Source organism: Tyto alba, unplaced genomic scaffold, assembly GCF_018691265.1.
Source record: "Tyto alba isolate M040663 unplaced genomic scaffold, T.alba_DEE_v4.0 Super-Scaffold_13, whole genome shotgun sequence".
NCBI lineage: Eukaryota > Metazoa > Chordata > Aves > Strigiformes > Tytonidae > Tyto > Tyto alba.
This window is the reverse complement of record NW_024881275.1, coordinates 33,824,045-33,844,819: the sequence shown is the minus strand read 5'-3', so window position 1 is coordinate 33,844,819 and position 20,775 is coordinate 33,824,045. Positions and strand designations below refer to the sequence as shown.

The window sequence follows — 20,775 nt, the reverse complement described above, 5'->3', positions numbered from 1 at the left end:
AGGGAAATACCTCTTAACCTATTAGCCTTGCTCCTGTTCATAAACCCCAAGATGCTGTTGGCCTTCTCTATTGCCAGAGCATACTGCTAGCTCATCTTCAGCTCACTGTCTTTATTTTAATAATGAGAGAAAATAACCAAATTATTATAAAAATGCAGTGAACAATTCAGTAATTCAATAATTCAGTGTATTGTTGAACTGTGGTTATGAAGAGGAACACTAAGTTTGTCTATGTACATTTGACTGTATGTGTACCTTATCATGCTGTCCTGTTTAGAAATGGCAAATTGCTACAATGAAATGGTCTATCTGCCTGAACGACAATAACTTCTGGTTTTATATTCTGGAAATTTTGAAGTTATTTTGTCCTGAGATTACTCTTCAGATAGTAAGGCTGTTGAATGTTACATGAATTGCAATCATTAAATATCAGCTCAGACTGGAAGATTTTAAATGTAATATATCTAAAGAAATATACCCTAAAACCACTCTTTGAAAGGTCCATCTTAACGTCTTTCAGGCTAACCAGGATCTGGAATATTTTGTTAGTTATGTTGAAAATAATTTGACTATTCTTCTCTCAACTAAAAGTAGTATGAAAAAAAAAATAAGTAGGAGAAGCTATGAAATAAACATTGTTTTAATAACCTTGCTTCTGTCAGAACTCAATTTATGTTCCAGTTCTTAACACTACATGGAAACTACATGGTATTATTTAACTCCAAGAACACCAGTAAATCCTACCATCAAGTGTTCTAATGTGAGTGACAACAAGGTCAAAGCCCATTTGAAAACAATTCTCATTTTAGATACCTTTCCAGTGAGTAAGGACTGAGACCCTTCTAGTTTTATATTTCATCTGTGTGTATATTTCTGTCTGTACATATATGTATTTTGTATATTTGTAGTATATGTAAGTAATTAACTGTGTGATAGCAGTTCATTGTTTTCATAATCTTAAACAAAAGGTACAATGGAAACAATTAGTGTAAATAAAAATGTATAGAAGATTCATGAAATAAAGGGAAAATATTAGCATTTTCAGTTTTGTAAGGAAGCCTCTTTTCCTCAGTGTGCTCACGGGTTAATGCAGAGGGTTATTGCTTAACAACCACACAGCAGTCAAATCTCATCACCTTCAACAGGAATAATTTATGGTTTAATCTTACATGCAGGCGTATTAAATCAGTATTACTCATCAGAACTCACTTATTAATAAAACAAGCTGAATTAGCCACCAGAGAATCATATTTGGAAATTCAATGACAATTTTACATTTTTAATAAAGGCTCAGAAATATTATTGCAGAGCAGGTGGTATGAAGAAATGTGGTCAAATTTGACATTCATTAATAATTGAAGTGTGGAACGTGCCAAAGGTGAAAATTGATATTGATTTTTTCCCCTCTAATATTTGGATGAGTTCTGAAAAGTAAATAAAATGAGATAACAAGACATATCAAGTCACCCTGATTTCTTTGATCACCCCTCCCTGTATGCACACATATATATCACTATTTTCCCTATCGTGTTTCTGAATAATTCAACACCCATAGTCTTTCCAGTTCAATGCATTATAAAACACACTCAAGCTGAGTTTCAATCATATTAGACTGAAAGCTGAATTTTTTATGAAGGATTATTTAAAACAAAATGTGTCTTGGGCCCTACAGTCTCTGAAACCAAACAATCCTGAGAGTTCAGTGAAGAAATGTCAATACTGTGGAGAATTTTTCGATTCAAAAAATTAAAGGAATCCTGTTTGATGTATATTAACCATATCAATATTAACAACCTTCTGCTGGATTTCAGAAGTGATATGAGAGTGGCAGTATTATCAGGCTTGTATTTTAACGAGTTGTGAAAGCTGTGAAATACTTGTACACACACTGAACTTGACCTGCCTTTGAGACAGCTCCATCAGACCTCCTACTGATTTCAACAATACTAATCTACAGGCTCAGTTGACATTAGGTTAGCCTCTTCAGCCTCATGGAACTCCAAGAATGCAAGGAGGGTCACCAGCCTCTGCTGACCAAACTTCAGTGCACTGTAGACATCTTCATGCGCTATTTTCTGAAGGATTTACATGGTTATTAAAGGTCTGAAGTATACTCCATCATGCCTGTGAATTTATTTCTGCATTTCCCACCTCTTGCTGTACTCACATGCAATAAGCTTGTGGTCAAGATCTTCTTTACAAGACATCTCTTGGTTTACATTCTTCATCTACTTGAATGACTGGGTTCCCCTTTTTTGGCACAGTATTGGTAATAGCAACAAGGGAAGCTCACTGAAGGTGAGCTAGAGCCTTCCATTCCTATATGTTTACACAAGTAAATTCCTTGCTTCTGGAGGAAATAATCTACTTACATGCTCTAGCTGTAGATGCAAATGTTACAGAGAAAATAAAGGAAAAATTTGCTTTCTCTAATGTTCACTGTAGAGGATGTCAACCTCAGTCCAACTGTCTTTTATTTGAAACTTTAACATAGCCACATACATATCCACACCAGGTTCTTTGCAATATCATCCTCCTTCCTCTGTACGGTTTCCTATAAACTTGCTTAGAACTGCAAGAAAATCCTGTTCTCATGGACTTTATCATGGTCATTTTCTGGATTTCATGCTATAAAACTTATCTAAAGAATCAGCCCACAGAGTATTGTTCAATAGATTTTGCAATCTTCTCAGCAAAATTAGCTCCCTAGAGTTAATATGTGGGATAGGAGGAGATAAAGGAATCTTCTTATGATGTCTGTAAAAAAGTGAAGGCAGCTATAAAAATGGCAAAGCAGCAGAACATTCAGAAAGAAATATATATAAACAATCAGAAGTTAAGAAGAAGGTCGGAAGTAGAGAACTTCAAAAACAGGAGAGATAAAGTGTGTCAACTCATTAGATTTCCTTCAATTTTTTTTAAGAATGCTTTCATGTTTTGAGATGAACACCTCTGCTCCAAGATATTGAACACAAATAATGTTGATTGACTGCAGTTATTTTATGCTCTTGTGACTTCTGTCTACTTCAGAACAAGTAACTCTTTGCAGGTCCCATTGACTGTGTTAACAGAGCAAATGGATGATGCTCTAGGTCTCATTTTGTAAGAATGAATTTATATTGACTTTAATAGCCAGAATTAATGAAATCTAGTCAAATAACTGAAAAGGTATTCCACGGGGTATTTTGCTTGAATTAGTGAGAAATATTGCAGAAAATATGTCAGCTGAGATTTTTGAATATAACAATATATTATTCTCCATTTATGTTTGTCATATGTTAATGTTGGAAATATAGCTCCAAATTGTGAGTTGTGAGCTATTTAGAATTTGAGTGCTATTTCTTGGGGTTTTTTATTATTATGTGTAGCTTTTCATCGGACAGAAAATATAATAATAAAAATTGTTATTATTATAATTAAACTGAGACAATAGCTTAATCAACAACAATGAGCAACCACTATTGGGCAAGTTATGTGACACAGTACAAACAGGAACACGTTCCCTTATGTAAATATTGCAGTTGTTCAATAAAAAGATTATGTAAATGAAAGTATTTGTTTGTCTATGACTGTTACCAAAATTTGATATATTCTTCTATCAGCAAAAGTAGATTTCATAAGCATAAAGAAAAGCAGAAACAGTAAAGAAAGAAGTGGGAGTACATGTTTTAAGTTATTTGGTTTCAATATTTGAAAAATAAGCGTCCTTCTGAATTTAGGCCATCAGTGCACTGTAGAATACAATGTGTTTCCTGTACACAATTAAAAACTTAGCCGATTGTTACTGAGTCAGAAATGCTCTAAAGTACTAAATATTTAACTTCAGTCATCTGAAGGGCTGAAGTGAAGCTTTTCTATACACCTCAAATCAGATTCCTATAATTTTGACTGGATTAGCAGCCTTGTGATACCACAGAACCATTTGGGAAACAATACATGACTTCCCTCCTGACTTTTGACAGCTTTTTTTTTTTTTTCACCTCACGTTTCTGGAGGTGGCTGGGGAATTTCAGGCCTTTTCATACTTTTCTGCCCCATGTTTCACAGGGTGATTTTAAGTCAGAGATCACGGCTGTGCTTTTGGAGGATCTGTTTGTTCTGTGCTCTTCTTCCTAGGGAAAACATATGAACAGTCTATGTGTTGGTAGAAATGTTATGAAGAAAATTCCTTTTACTGAAAACACTTTCAGCCTGTTGCAACATTTTCCTTTCATCTGACAATTGGAGACCTCAGATTTCTGCAGTCTGCTTTGCTGTAATATTAACTAGTTTGTCCTCCTTAACTTGGATATATCATTAATTTTGTCCAGCTTTATAATACCTATATTACATATAGAATCACACACAAGTTTAGAGAGATGCATAAGACAGACACAGAAAAGCTGTGGGAAGCTTCTCAGTGTCTCAAGCAGCTCTCATCAGAAGTTCACAGTAGATGGACTTCTGTCTTAAGGGCTGAGAAATTTGACCTTTTGGCTTGGGAAAACATGTATTTCTTACCTTTGCTGCCACTAATGCTCTGGGTGATAAGACATTTTTCTGAAAACATGGCACCTGTTACTCTTCCCTCCTTGCCAATGAGTTGCTTATGAACTGCCCAAAATTGTCAGCTTGTATCTGTACCAGCCATTCAATCTGAACTTCTAAGTAATGCCTCAGTCTATAGTTTGTCTAAAAATCCTAGAAACTAAGTCATAAAGTTCATTGACAAAGATTTTGTGCAATGAACCCTGGAAGGCTCCCTCTAACTTATATGAAATCTTAAATTCAGACCACTCAATGTAGCTGCACTTATTTTCTGCCTGTCTCTGTTTAATTTATTCACTTGTGGTTAAAAATGGCATTCTTAGGAGTTATTATACTATCCAAAGGGAGATGAAAATGTATAGTTTAGGAATAATAACTAGCTTCCTCCCTTTCTGGAGACCTGCCATTTATATAAAAGGTTACTTCCCTCCCTGTAAATCTAGGAACAGACTCATATTCCTTTATTACAAGAAGACTACTTGATTCAATAACTGAGTTAGTCAACTGTTATGAAGATTATAAAAAGTGCCTCCTTTCTTATTTTAACCATTGGAAGAAAGGTGTGAACGCTTGCTAGGAAGGCATCCTGTGAGATAGATAGATAGATAGATATAGAGAGATAGTCATAGTTATATTGTTTCTCATGTGCTATATAGCTCACTTTACTACTGATACCATTCCGCTGATATCTTCACTAGTGAGGCAGAAAAATGGATAGCAAGTCTGTAGTCCTGTATCCAAGAGAAAGCTCAGAGTTTTGTGACATATGACAGAATATAAGTGAACAATAACTTAAATTCCCACTGCCAGGCAGAGCTATGCCCCACACTGTAGAAAATTATGCCTACTGATTATAATTATTCTGAATCCAGACCCCACCAGTGCCTATTATTAAGGACCATGAAGGCATGAACATGAACCACGGTGCACTTGCCATCAAGCTGATCATATTGTCAATTAGACTCTAAGGATCTTAGGAATGGCTTTCAGTGATCACTGAACAAACTCATTTGAGTTTGTGAGAAAGCTGGTTAAAGCCACCTCATTTGCTCAACATTTGGGGAGACGTGTATTTCTATGTGATAGACATGATATTCATGACAAATTTTGGGCACTTGATTCTGTAAAGGAAACACCAAATTGTCAGAGAATGAGTAATCAGACTGATTATTAATTTTATAGGAGCCAAGAAGTCAAATTCTTCAGAAACATTTCAGCCAAAAAATGTAGAAAATTAATTTTGGTTAAATGGTTAAATACTTGGTTAAGTGTCTAAATAAACAATGTGTTTGAAACAACCTGGAGATCACTGAGCACATATGAAATCCAGAAAATCAGATTTCTTTCCCAAGTTAATTTTTTCTTTAAGACAAAGAGAAAAAAAGCATCAACACCATTGACAAAGGGGAAAAGTATTACACTAGTTGATTTTAAAAATTATGCTTTGGTGATATGCAGTTCACTATTTAGCTGAAAAATATTTTATTACAGAGAAAAGAAGGAAGTGACATTATGATCTAGCATGGGGAAAAATGATCGTTTCATGATGCCTGGAGTAACTTGGTGATAATACACAAGACAGTCTTTTAAATAGTAGCCCCATGTTTCTCGGAAACAAAGATCGATTCACTGTTCATAATTTGTCATGAACTGCCATACATAACTGTCAAGAAATACATATATGATGATAAAAATAGAAGTTGCAGTTATAGAGTGTTGTTACTTTTAGACTGAGAAAGGGATATTATTATATTTCCTGTTCTTTCATGTTGCTCTTTGTCTGTAGTCCTGACTTTCTCTGATTGCTCTTCTTAAAAGTTGAAAGGCATTCCTAAATGAAGATTCAGATGAACAAATTTTACAAGAGACGATGAACTGCAATCCAGAAAGTACTCTTTACAAATGTCATCTTGGAAATGTTTTCTGGAGAACAATGAACTGGAGTTCTGATCCCAAAATACCTCCATATATCAAGATCCCTGTGCTTCCTTTGGGGACAAAAATGTCAATATTATTTCCACCTAGTGATTGATAATGCCAGTAGGAAAAACAGATAATGTGAGTACAGAAAGAATCTATAGCTCTTTACACTGTGTTTAGACTGCATCATCATCTAAAATTTTCATGGCAAGAAGTCATTATACATGGCAATCAAGACACTGTACAGATAGTGTCCATACATAATTTTTGATTCCTGTGAGAGCAGTAACTTCATTTTGATTTTTCATCATTTAACTTGCTTAGCTCATATCAAAAAGTGAACTTTCTTAGCATAGTCAAAGCTGCTAATTGTTGATTTATAGACAGACATGTTACAGTAATGTCCTGGGTTGAGTGAGTGGTGGAGTTTTTTGGTGGCAGGGGAGGGGGCTATCGGGGCGGCCCCTTGTGAGAAGCTTCTTGAAGCTCCCCCAGCTCCACGTCAGCTCCACTTCTGTTTGGGAAATTGAGCCAATCGGCTGCGCCTCTGCGATAACGTATTTAAGAAGGGACGTGGTGACGGGCAGTCGGACTTGAGAGGAGGAGTTGCTGCAGCTGCATGAACACCAAGGTCAGTGGAGGAACGGAGGAAGAAAGGAAGGGGGAGGTGTGCCGGAGCAGAGACCCCCCTGTATCCTGTGGTGAGACGGCAGGGCGGCCCCCCCCTGCCACCCATGAAGATCTACGGTGGAGCAGACACTGATTTACAGCCTGTTGTTCCTGCTCGGCTGATCAAGGTTCTGTGCCCGAAGAAGGCCGGGGTCTCATGGAAAAAGGTAGCCCCGCTGCTGTAATTCAGTGCTGGGAGGATTGCAGCATGCGGGGGAGTCCCACGCCGGAGCAGCTCGGGAAGGGCTGCAGCCGTGGGAGGGACTCCAGTTGGAGGAAGTTAGTGACCCATGACGGAGCAGTGTGGGGAACGCTGCGGCCCATGGGAGGAATTCAAGTCAGAGAAAGTTTGTGGAGGACTGTCTCCTGTGAGAGGGGGACCACGATGGAGCAGGGGGTAACAAGTTTTGGACACTCCCCTCACCGAAGATGAAGGAAGTGGCAGCACTGACTGCACCCCCCATTCCCTGCCCCTGCGCCACTGGGGGAGGAGGTAGAGATATCGGGAGCAGAACTGAGCCCGGGAAGAAGGGAGGGGTGGGGGGAAGGTGTTCTCAAGATGTGGCAATGCTTTTCACTGTCCTACTCTGTTATGTGTTGTTAGTGTCTGTAATAAATGTGCGTTCTTTTTTTTCTTCCCCTAACGAGTCTGCCTTTTGCTCATGATCATAAAAGGGGGATTTTCCCCCATCCCAGTCCTATCTTGAACCCCAAGCCTGGCTCTCTGTCCCTTCTCATTGCCGGAGGGGAAGGGAGAGAGAGGTGCTGCATTGTGGTTGGCTGTCAATCAGGCCTAAACCACGACAGTTTTTGGCCCGGCTAGCTCAGTCGGTAGAGCATGAGACTCTTAATCTCAGGGTCGTGGGTTCGAGCCCCACGTTGGGCGCCAAAAACTGTCGTGGTTTAGGCCTGATTGACAGCCAACCACAATGCAGCACCTCTCTCTCCCTTCCCCTCCGGCAATGAGAAGGGACAGAGAGCCAGGCTTGGGGTTCAAGATAGGACTGGGATGGGGGAAAATCCCCCTTTTATGATCATGAGCAAAAGGCAGACTCGTTAGGGGAAGAAAAAAAAGAACACACATCTATTACAGACACTAACAACACATAACAGAGTAGGACAGTGAGAAGCATTGCCACATCTTGAGAACACCTTCCCCCCACCCCTCCCTTCTTCCCGGGCTCAGTTCTGCTCCCGATATCTCTACCTCCTCCCCCAGTGGCGCAGGGGCAGGGAATGGGGGGTGCAGTCAGTGCTGCCACTTCCTTCATCTTCGGTGAGGGGAGTGTCCAAAACTTGTTACCCCCTGCTCCATCGTGGTCCCCCTCTCACAGGAGACAGTCCTCCACAAACTTTCTCTGACTTGAATTCCTCCCATGGGCCGCAGCGTTCCCCACACTGCTCCGTCATGGGTCACTAACTTCCTCCAACTGGAGTCCCTCCCACGGCTGCAGCCCTTCCCGAGCTGCTCCGGCGTGGGACTCCCCCGCATGCTGCAATCCTCCCAGCACTGAATTACAGCAGCGGGGCTACCTTTTTCCATGAGACCCCGGCCTTCTTCGGGCACAGAACCTTGATCAGCCGAGCAGGAACAACAGGCTGTAAATCAGTGTCTGCTCCACCGTAGATCTTCATGGGTGGCAGGGGGGGGCCGCCCTGCCGTCTCACCACAGGATACAGGGGGGTCTCTGCTCCGGCACACCTCCCCCTTCCTTTCTTCCTCCGTTCCTCCACTGACCTTGGTGTTCATGCAGCTGCAGCAACTCCTCCTCTCAAGTCCGACTGCCCGTCACCACGTCCCTTCTTAAATACGTTATCGCAGAGGCGCAGCCGATTGGCTCAATTTCCCAAACAGAAGTGGAGCTGACGTGGAGCTGGGGGAGCTTCAAGAAGCTTCTCACAAGGGGCCGCCCCGATAGCCCCCTCCCCTGCCACCAAAAAACTCCACCACTCACTCAACCCAGGACAAGTAATGATGGTAATATCTCTATTTGCTTTTTTGTGTATATGAAATGCAAAAGCTGCAGTGACCCCTGTCTTGGGCAATAGCCCTTGGTGTCACTTTCTTTTTCTCATTTTTTCAATTGCATGTTATTTTTATTATGAGATCAATATCTGTATAAAAGAGTTAGTCGTAAATATTATAGTCATAAGTGTTATGTATAGGTATAAAAGAGTATTGATTAAACAGTGACAACAGCATGAAGAGACGTTTCTATGGGATGTAACAAGCAAAGTGTACAACAAGACTTCATGAACTGCATTCACTCACTAATGCTTTTTGCTGTCCTGAAATGTCCAGGTGGCAGAGAAGCTGAACTTGGGGAATTTCCCATCCTGTGATAAATGCTTTGTCTCCTTTTAGACAATCTGTCTACAGGGCGCAGTGTTGTATCATGGTGCAGAAAAGTGCAGGCTTTGGCTTACCTGCCAGTATCCTGAACACAAAAATAAGATGGCTAATTTGCGTATGTGGACATACTTTGCATAAGAATGGAAACAACAGAGAGATGGACAGGGAAAAAAATAGAAGAAAAAGCCACTATCCACTCCTTTATATTTTCTTTGAGAGGGCAAGCCCCTTTCTCACAGCAGTTCATAATTTTGTTTCAGCTCTGTACATTCCTGGTCTTGTTCTTCCTGATTTAATTGATTTTCATTCTCTATTCTGTTTCAAGTCAATCAAACTATTTTTTTCATATATTTTTACATAAAATTACCTGTACTGGGTCAGATCAAAGGTCTACCTACTCTAGCATGATGCTCCTGACAGGGGGCCTAGGGAGAAGTATAAATGCAGGGCAAGCACACAATGATATTCACTAGAATAATCTCCTTCCTTCTGTGTATTTATGATGCAGAGACCTGAACTAAAAGTGGCATATTTATATGCACTTTTGTTCAATACATCTTTCTTCCATGAGTTTTTCTGCTCATTTTCTGATCTCAGACATTTATCATCAACAACATCCTGTGGCAATGATATAGGGAACTAACTGCTTTGCAATTTCTTAACAATCCTGTTTACCTTGAATGTTATTTTGACTCCTTGAATGTTCTTTTGAAAGTTATTTATTAGAGACTGGTGCATAAGCTTATCAGGGTCTGGTATTCGTCAAGGACTGTGTGTCAGACACAGGGGGAGATAACAAGAATAACAGTGTCAGTCTGACCATAAAACTGGTCAAGAAGCTGCTGAGATCACCAAGTAAGAAGAGAGCATGTGTGAATGACTAAGGTTCATTTAAAGGACAAAAGAGGAAGAAGAGGATAAGACTCCTGACGAAATAAATGACCACCAGAGATAAATCTGAGTCTGTGCAAACTAACCCCGCCTCACTTATGCATATGTATGTTTGTGTTGCATAATCCCATTAATATGTATACCAACACTGCACAAATTTTTGGCAAAATGTGCTGTTGGTGTGCAAGCTAGGAGGAGTGATCCCCCTTGCACCCAGAGCTGCAATAAACATACCTACTTTATAACTCTTTGTGAGTTGTAAAGTTAGTTTCTGCTTATCAGCAAGGAAAAACAGAGACAAAATCACAGAAAACTGAAGATCTGTCCTCTTTTGCCTGGAACAGTGCTGTTTACCACTCCTGTTCATCCTACTTGCTCACCTGTGGAGAAAAGATGCAAAATAGGTCTTCTACTAGTATCTCAGAATAAGAACCAAGACACACATCAGCAAACAACACTTCACAATGTGTCCATGACCTAGGCAGTGAACTGCAGTTAACAAAAGTGGAGCTGCCTCTCTGCATGTCTAGAAGTACAGGCATATGTATGGTTGGGACCCTCTTCCTTAGTTGTCCCACATGTAAAACAGGACTAATAGCTCCTCCTTTTTCTAACAGGACTTTGTGTGGACAAATACACTAGAGAATATCATGTACCAAGCCGCTGTGTTCATATTACTGTAATAAGGAAAAGCAGTTTTGTCAAAATCCCATAATTTCCACTAGAAATTTTATCCAAGAAGAACGATGATACACAAAGAATAAGCCACATTAAATTAAAAATAATAATAAAAAAATACTATTAAAGAAATGGTGGTAAATGATGATGGAAGGAAAAATGGCAAAAATATTCTTTTGATTTTTTATTTATTTTAGTTTGCTTGCTTGTTTGTTTGTTTTAAATCCATAATATCTACTCCAATATTTGTATCCATTTGCAGGGCTTTGTCTGAAAATAATGGTCATGTCATGACAATATATTCTTGGAATTTATATGAAAATATACACAGCACATCTTTTCTGCATAAATTCTTATTCTCTATAATTTATCAAATGCTGCATGGCCTGTTATAAGATCATATATTAAGAACAGTGAGACTTCTTTTTTATTTTAAATAAGCACTTGTTTACTTGCCATACTCCAAATTCTTTCTTTCCTAACACAGTTTGCTATCCTACTGCATTTAGTTAAAAATATAATTGCAATTACTTTATATTTACCCTACTTCCAACTCCTGTGCATATAACTGAAAAGAAAAAATATATATCCATATAATTACACTTTCACTGTTACAGATCTATTATGTACCTAATTTATTAGTCTTAGAGATGAAACACTTCTTCATTCGCTTTAGAATTTTGCAATTTTCCATGTAGCGATAACAGACTTCTTCACTGTTGTATAGCTGAAGATATATTTCAGTACTGCTTCTCAGTAAGGACTTCTTTCAAAGCATCAGTGATCCTCAGAGTGTTGTTTCCATTCACCTGATGGATGTGAGGTGACTTTTCCTGTCTTTCTCTAAATTAGACTTGCTCATTATTTTACTCCTCTTCTTTGATCCACTGGGTAGAAGAACATTCTTGTCTGGCTCTGTTTATTATTTTGGAAGTTCACTATAACTGAATTCTGGTGTTATTTTTAGGCATTCTTCTCTTTGTCTAAGCCAGTGATCTGTGGGGAGAGCCTTTTTCTCCTCTTTCTGCCATTAACCTGTCCTTGAAGACTCCTGGTCTCTCAGTCCTTTATTTCTAGATCATGCTAGCAGATAAGGCTGTGAAATATCTTTTAACATTGCAACTGTGCAACTACAGCCAGTCATAAGACAGACATCTATTCATCCTCTTTAGTCCTTCCCAGTGTAGGGATCTTTAGTTTTGCTTTTTCAACACTTTTTCCAGTGAAAGCCGATTGGTCAAGAAATAGAATATAGAGAAAAGCACCTTATCAAGAAAGGTAAGGAATAACCTATCCAAATCTGTTTAAGTACATTTCGAGTCCAGTCACAATCAGCTAAACACCTTTCCACTCTACCTTCCCCCAAAGATCAAATATTTCTTCTGCTGATCACACGATACCTAGAAACCCTCACAATAAAATGTCTGCTTACACTCCTTAATCCCTATCAGAAATGCCTTTGCCATATTACTGTTCAGTCTGCATTAATTTAGTGATGTATGCATTTATCTTAGGGATGGGCCTGTAACAGTAGTTTTGATTGCCAACTCGTTGACAAACTGTTGATGAACATTTCTATCTTAATTGCTTGGAATGTATGCATTCACTCTTGGAAATGAAACAGTGCATTTTCCTGCTTTCTGAAGTAGCTTGTTTCATCTCTTACATTCTTCAACAGAAACGGTAGATCATTAACACTTTGACTTCCATATGTTCTTCTGTGCATGCATATCTACAGAAAAAGATCAAGTGATAAGAAAATTACATAAGTAACTAGCTTTTGTATGGGTCATCTATGTTTAAAACATGAGTAAATTAGTTGTGATGTAGCAGTTTCTACATGTAGATATAATATATCAAAGCTTCTTTAGTCATCTTATCTCCACATTCTGTGATTTGGAAGAGCCACTCTCAAGGGTGTCTACTTCAGTGGCCACTTTGTCTTGCCTTCTTCCAGTACTAGGGATTTGGATTAGGCAGTATTTTGCAAGGCTCAGCCATGGGAGCTTCATTTGAACTGCCCATGAGATATACATGACAAAATCTAATATACTTGCAAGTATTTTAAAAATAATACTTGTTCTTATGCATTAATATAAATGTTTTTCCAGATGGTTGGGCATAAGATGCGACAAAGTCTTACTGAAACTCTGAGGAATTTATTTTCACTGCTTATGCCTCTCACAGTCTTGATGAGGGCTAAGGGGTCCTGTGCTCTGTATGTTTTTACACAGAGTTGAATAGTTGAAATTGGTTTAAAGATGGTCTGGCAGGACAAGAAGAGAAGTCAAGAAGTATTTTGTTGGCTAATTTTGAAGTTTGAGGGTTGCTTTGTAAACCTAAGAAGATAAAAAATATGTATATATGTCACAGTAAAAAGGAGGAAATAATAACACTCAAAGATTGTCTTATTTAACACTAAAGCATTTAATAATTATAGATGCCATTAAAATTATTATAGTTCAGGTTACCAGGAACATCATATCATTCATCATACTTTATGATACAAGTGATACTGTTAACATGAGATTTTGTCCTTACATAGCATGTCTTCCATCTCTTTAAGTACTTTATTTTAACACTGTTGGTGCCTTAATTCTGCAAGTCACATCTTATCAAGCAGCTGTACAGAATGAGTGTGCCAAGTCATTTAACTTCATTAACCTTTTATTCTTTCCAGATTATAAAAAAAAGAAATTAAAAGCCAAATACAATGTTGTGTGCAATTCTTTACATTACGCAGAAAATTAAATGAAGCAGTGAAAATAATGGATTGTGTAGCTCTGATAAAGTATAGTTGGCTATGTAAATCCATGTAGATTAATTCATGCTACAAGCACCTCGTTCAACCGGTGTAAGTCAGTGTACCTCTAGTGATGTCAGTGGTGTTATGAAAACTTAAAATTTCTGCAGATGTAAGTATCTATTGCATTGTTCATACTGCTGTCCACATCTGTCTTCTCAAACTCTTTGGAGCTAACCTCTTTGTTAGAGAAAACAATGCTAGTTCCAGTGAAATAAATGGATTTTGTTACAAAGCCTGATTCAAGGCTCTTAGCACCTATCTAATTTTTTATTTGGCTTGTTCTAAAGTCTACCCTACAGATTCTTGTACAGCAAGGGTATTCAGATATTTCCAGGACTGTAGGTATTGTGTGATGATAATGGACATATGAGACTTTGTTTACTTTTTATTCCCCCTGGTCCCCTGATGCTGTTTGCTCATATTAGTAAGCAGATGTGCAATAATGACTCTGTGAAAACACTAGCAAAATAAATATTTGACTAACGACCTTAAGACCCTTATACTGTGTGAGAATAAAATGTTGTATACAGAATTACATTTTCATATGCAACAGGAAGTCAGCAAATCTGTCTTGTATTGCAAATGTTTTCATCTGTCCTTTAAAGATTTGTTTGCTTGGCATAAGAAAACACGAAGCTATACCCTAAAAATTTTTCAAACACCTTGCTACTGTATTTGCAGATCATTAATAATACAAGAGAATTAGATTTTGAATTAGTGACAGTTCACAAAATATGTGAATCTCTCAGATTATTGTTCATCTCTGTTGATTTATCCTCCACTGCCATGTGCTTACTAGTATCCCTTACAGCTGGTCTAAGGGATATAGAATGATATGAATCAGAGTACTAGTGTTTCATATTTGTTAACTAATATACCAGACAGACTGTAGGCCAGTGGAGAATTCCCTCTCATCTTCTATTCAAGATTTAGGCAGTTAAACATGTGAGAAAAAAGTCAACAGAATAAAAATACTGACTGCAGTCTCCATAGCACCAAAGAACAGTACCCCACAACAGTGCCAAGGATGTGATGTATATTCAAAGCACAGAGACCATCAAATATTGCAACATGAGCTTCACACATGAACTCAACCAACAGGCACTGGGTTTATTTCTTAACATTGCTAACATATAGTTTGCAGTCTGCTGACTGCTGTAACAAATAAAAGCTATTTGATAAAATTTCAAATTTTACTTAAATACAGGAAAAAAACTGCCTGATACTGTATTAGTTCAAGGAGAGAGTACCCACCTACTAGTACTTCCTGCAGCAAGGTTTCCTATTCTCCTCTGACTGCATATGTAAGAGTCAATCAGCTCTACCTATGATTCAGCTGAAGTGCCTGATACAGTCACAGACTGAGTTATCTGGTTCTTTTATGTCATTACTCATTTTAAAAAAAGTTGAGATCTAAGTAGTCAAAAAGTGCAATTGAGTTATAAGGCTCAAAATCTGTTTGCTTTGTAGGATAGAACAGTTTTTAAAGTCTGTGATTTTTAACAATTTCAAGTACACCTGTTGCATAACACCACCTTAGATGGACGTCTAAGACACACATAGTTTCCAGCAGGTCTTTACACCAGCATTAATTTAATGAAGGATAAGCTAGAAAAAATGATTGGTGTAAATTATAGTGGAAAACATGTTTTTCTATGTATTTTTTTGATTGAAAGTGTGAAAAAAGTATGTCTGGCTGCTGCAGCTGCCAAGAAGATAGTAAGTTATTACCCCTGTATAGAATAAAGAGTGATTACTCTCCTGTGCAGGTCAGAGGGCAGGCCAACTTAAAATCTCTTGCAGGGGTCACTTAAAGAGGACCAAGAATGAAAGAAACACACAGAATAGTTCTCTCAGGGGTTCTGAATGGTTTGTGTCACACGTGCTTATGTTCGTGTGTTTATAAACAAATATATATATGTTTATGATTTATGTTTAAACACATCTATATACACACATACATAAACATAGAAGATACAAATATAGGTATGCACAAGCACATGTAGACAGGATGCATATTTGTGCAAATGTATAGTGTGATGAGATGTACACATATACATTTCTTTTTTGCATGTTTATTTACATATATTTGCATGCCATACCCTTTTTTTATGTTTGTTATATTCAGGTTTACAAACACATAAGTGGCATTGCTTTCCAATCTTTTTCTTTCTCACACTTCTCATGCCACAGTGCGTGGGAACTTAAATCACAAATATGTATAATGAAAGCATTCACAAATGTGTATGTAGTCACAAACATAGATATACATTAGGTCTATTTATGTGTGAGGAGAAAACAGAATGGATGTGGAGAAAGAGAGGGGGAATGGGTGTACAATCTCTGTGTCTCTCACATATACACACATGCACGTGAGCATGCACACAACACACACAGGCATAATTCTCCACTACCTGTTTTCCTATGCAACATAAACAAGGCCTCTGTTTATCCCAGGGGGTTAATTTGGTCAGACTTTGATACATCACTTTGTGCCTGGTGTTAATATTTTACTCCAAATGCCATATCATCTTTTATCTTTTATTTATGGTGATCTTCATATTCATTTCTCAACCAAGGCAGTCACTGCAGGGAGAGAAGGCATTGATCTTTAATTTTTTTTTTTCTTTCCCCTTTGTATTGCATAGCTTTGGACCTTAAGAAAATGTACAGACTATGAAAGAGAGAAAAAAGATAGGAGTGAAGGAAAAACCCCTCATAATTTGGGAACTCTTTCTAGGAAGCTGAAAAAGAACTAGCTTTTTTTACCAGTTAGGGCATGCAGTCTGCTCAGTAAAACCTTTTGAATCCAGTTTGGATATCAGCACAGACAAAAATTCCAATAGTGGCTGGAGAAAAGTAAGAGTGGGATGAGTCATGACAAGAAGTCTGTTGAGACTTCATATGAATTCATGCTGACAGGCTTCTCTGCGCTTAATCAGCTGCTAGTCATTTTTATGCGTCATTCAGACTGAAGTATAGAACCACTGGCATGGGCTGGGGTGGATGTAATGGTACACCACATCGAACTTAGTTCCAGCTTTAGGATGGTTGCATGGATGCACATGATAATAAAGAAGAATTTGACTACTCCATCATGGGTGCAATTTATTCTGTAATTTCCACATTCGGATGATTTGAAGAGCAGAGGTCTAGACAGTGCCCATTACTTTCCATTCATTCTACATTCACTAGAGACAATCTGGTCCCAGTGAATACTTTATTCTACTGTACAAGTTTCCTGTGTATTTAAGGATATCATTAACCTACTCAGTAGGAAACATATTCAGCTGCTCTTTTTTTGTCTTGATGCATGTAACTGTCTTAGGTGATAGGTGGCTGTGCATGTGTGAAGATGGGAAAGCCAGACTTAAAGAGAATCAGTTATTCCTAAAATTCATGTGTAGTGTGTTATGTCATCATCAAGACAAAAAAAAATCATGTTCTGGTTATTTCATGTTATCCAGGGAATTAAAGTATGATATCACAGTTCATAAAAGTTCATTTTTGCTTCAGAAGCACAAAAAATGTTCTGTTTAAATCAGACCACATTCCACATGAGTTATGCTTGATTATGTGAAAAGAATTTGATTCAAAAGGAAATTACTGTAATACCTAAGCAGTTTAACTGAAAATATAAACAAGGTCAGAATATAAATCAGAAATCAATCCTACCCGTTTCCTTCTGTGAACATAATTCTAGACAACAGAAAGCTGGAATTCTGAGACAAGTGAAGTTTAAACCCTTGAATTTCTTCAGGTATCTTTGTGGAGTTTCGCTCACTATTTAATTAATGAAATTCTTTTTTATAACTCAAGGAAATGACAGACCTATGTGTTCTGGAAATTAAACATCTCTGAATGGTGAGGAAACTTACAGGAATAACGCATCAGGAACATCACCTGATTTTGAAGGTGCTTCTTATGGGGCATTTTTGTCTCTCATTTGTCTGGGTAACTATGTAATGTGTGGGATTGCCCCATGCATCCTAACTGGTCTGGTGAGAAAGATAAATCTGATGGGAGATTCAAACCACATAAGATTTGAAACTCCCTATCCGAATCTCTAGCAATTATAAAGGAAAGTCCCGTCCAGCTGAAGGGAAATAATATTCAATATTATTCACCTCTCTTAGGTGCCCAAATTAGATGGGATGTACCTAATCCATAGACCTTTCCTTCATGCTGTTAATAAGCACTCCACGCATGGTGAGTCTCACTGTGATGAGGTTATTTTTATGTAAGGACAAAGTAGATCTTGTGCCTAAAGTTTAGATAATAGCTCCTGGAAACAGCAACCTCATCCGAATCTAAATTCCTAGGCCACATTGTGGGGAAACTGAGCCCAGTTCGTTTGGAATACTTAACCACTTAGCTTGGAGTAGAGCAACCTAATTCAGTGGGAGGTAGTCATTAAAGTACCTGTGGGGAGTTCAGACCTAAGGCCCCTTTACTTCCCAGTAACTCACTCTGGAACCGAAGTGTTCCCATTTCACCCCCACCCTGAAAGGTGTCTGAATTAACTGCTTTTTCCAGTAAAATTCCAATTAATTTTTTGCACAGTTTGTTCTAGATGCTCAGCACCTATTGAAACAAATGTATGTTACATCCATAAATTGCTTTAAAACCCATCTCTTGAAAAACTCTGTGTATCATTATAAAACTCATCAGTCATCTATTCTCCCAGAATTATGTTATTCAACAAATTATTAATTGTGTACAGCTTCACTACCTTTTTCTGCTAAACTAGATCATGATTAAAGAGTGTTTCCTGCAATAATTAGTGTTGTGGTCAGTTCTGATAAATCTCCATGCTTTTTTAAAGTGTTGTTAAAGATAACTTTTCTACTTGCTAGCCTGCTCTTTTCCACATATCCATAAAGGCAGTGGATACTCTTACAGGGTTAATTTTCTTAGCTTTTGGTTTCAGATTCATAGAACACATTGTGTCCAACCTTAATATTTTACACTGTAAGCCATATCATCTTTTATCTTTTATTTATAGTGATCCTCATATTAATTTCTCAATAGCAGCTGGCACAGCAGGAGGGACAAGGCATTGATCTTCCAATTTATCTGCAACTCTTACATATCCTGAGGTCAAAGCAGCCTAGAGAGATTGATGGAGCTCTGGCATCAGTCCAGCGGCTGTGTGTTTCTCATGCATGAAAATCAACAACAGGAAACTGAAATTTGACAATTGGCAGTAATATCAGAAACCTCTGCAATAAGTATAGCAGGATGGTCTTCAATAATTTAATGGAATATCAGGTATTCCATAATGAAAAATCAGCCATGTGAGAGTGTGTATATATAGCTTTGTGAGATTCTATATATGTGTGCTCAGATGTGTACACATACAGTTGCAAACACCAATATACAATTTATTTTATTTACAGACCAGAAAGTTAAAAAAGTTATCTATGATGAGATTAATTGTATTATTTCTCTGCTAATGCAGGAAAAATAGTAAAATTAAAGGCCTCTCAAGTTTGTGACAGCTATGTAAGAATAAACACAGACACACACAAACAGATGTACTTATATATATTTCCTCTAGCCTTACAATATAAGTCACAGGGCTTTACTCTAAGTTGTGACTAATGTGTTAGAATCATTTACACAGCCTGCTATGGACAAGCCTCTGAAGGATCACACAAAGAGAAGACTTTCTTATTCTTAAGCACTATATTGTTTGTAGTTGCATAACTGGTGTTGACAGCTCCTGCTGTATCACTTCCACTTTTTATCTTTTTAAAAACAAGCAGTTGATCTGCATTGTTAGCAGTTATGAACCACAAATTAATCCTACTTTCCAACAACAGTTCTATCTCCTATACCTGGTCGTATGCAGTGAGAAAGAATGCTAACAATCTAGTGTTTACTCTTAGTTGAATCTATCTGCTGTAGGCAGCTTGCAGGGCTTTGTAGACAATTTTAAATACGGACTTTATCATCTCTTTCTGATGCATGCTTCTAAACACAGAAATGCTCTTGTACTCAAAGGAAGCTGAAAGTATCTATCTAAAACTTGGTTAGCTAAAACGTACAAAAGGGAAGCTGACTCATCAAGGCACTCTGAGTAGCAGTTACTGCACAAACACACACCATAAAAAGCTACGGGCAAAACTGCAACTTGTGCTCCTAGCTATGCAACATAAAGGAAACATTAAAGTCAACATTATATTCACTGCCATTTCTCCTTTGTGCCTTTACCTGTCTGGGTTCATTTCTTTTTCTCCTTTACTTTCTATCTTCCAATAACCCAGAAAAACAGTAACAATTCACGCAGTCCCACCACAGTTCAAGAGCTTTCTGGTTCCTCAACCCGTGACTCATATGGGACGATCTGGAAGAAACTGAGGGGTTTGGATGCAAAACCAGCACTCCAGTTGGTGACCAAATAACCCTATAGAGAAATGCTCTGTGGCACAGCCTGCATACAAGCCCAGGGGCATATTAAGACTGAAAAAATACACCTTATACAGAAAGTCATTGCATATGTTCTAAAGGTGTGATTACAAATATCAGACCTGAGTTAGAATTAGGATCACTCTGGAATTTCATATCATGATTGTAACTATGGAGCTTCTGGGGACACCTTTGTTCACTTTGGACTTGCATCTACTGCTGGCAGTATTCAGCCACATATTACTTCTGAAATAAAAATAAATCTCATCCCCTGTAAGTCTTAAATAATCAAAAGAAAGGAGGAATTGAGTATATTTTTACCAGACATTTTAAAATCTACAGAAGAAATACTCCCCTACTACTCAAGGTGTTCTTTGGTATCTAGGAAGACCATGCATGGTCTAAGGCACGGACTCATTCCCTTTAACAGTGCATGATGTAGTGTTTGTATAAAAGGTGCCATGTGACCTGTTGAGCTTTATGTTGTAATGCAGCTGTTTTAAAAAAGCTCACAGTTTTA

At 37.9% G+C, this 20,775-nt stretch overlaps 1 non-coding gene across 1 annotated transcript; it reads left to right on the top strand.

Moving 5' to 3' along the window:
* Positions 1–7,929: 7,929 nt before the first annotated feature.
* TRNAK-CUU lies at positions 7,930–8,002 on the top strand. Its single transcript has one exon. It is a non-coding gene; the product is annotated as a tRNA-Lys (tRNA).
* The last annotated feature ends 12,773 nt before the right edge of the window (positions 8,003–20,775 follow it).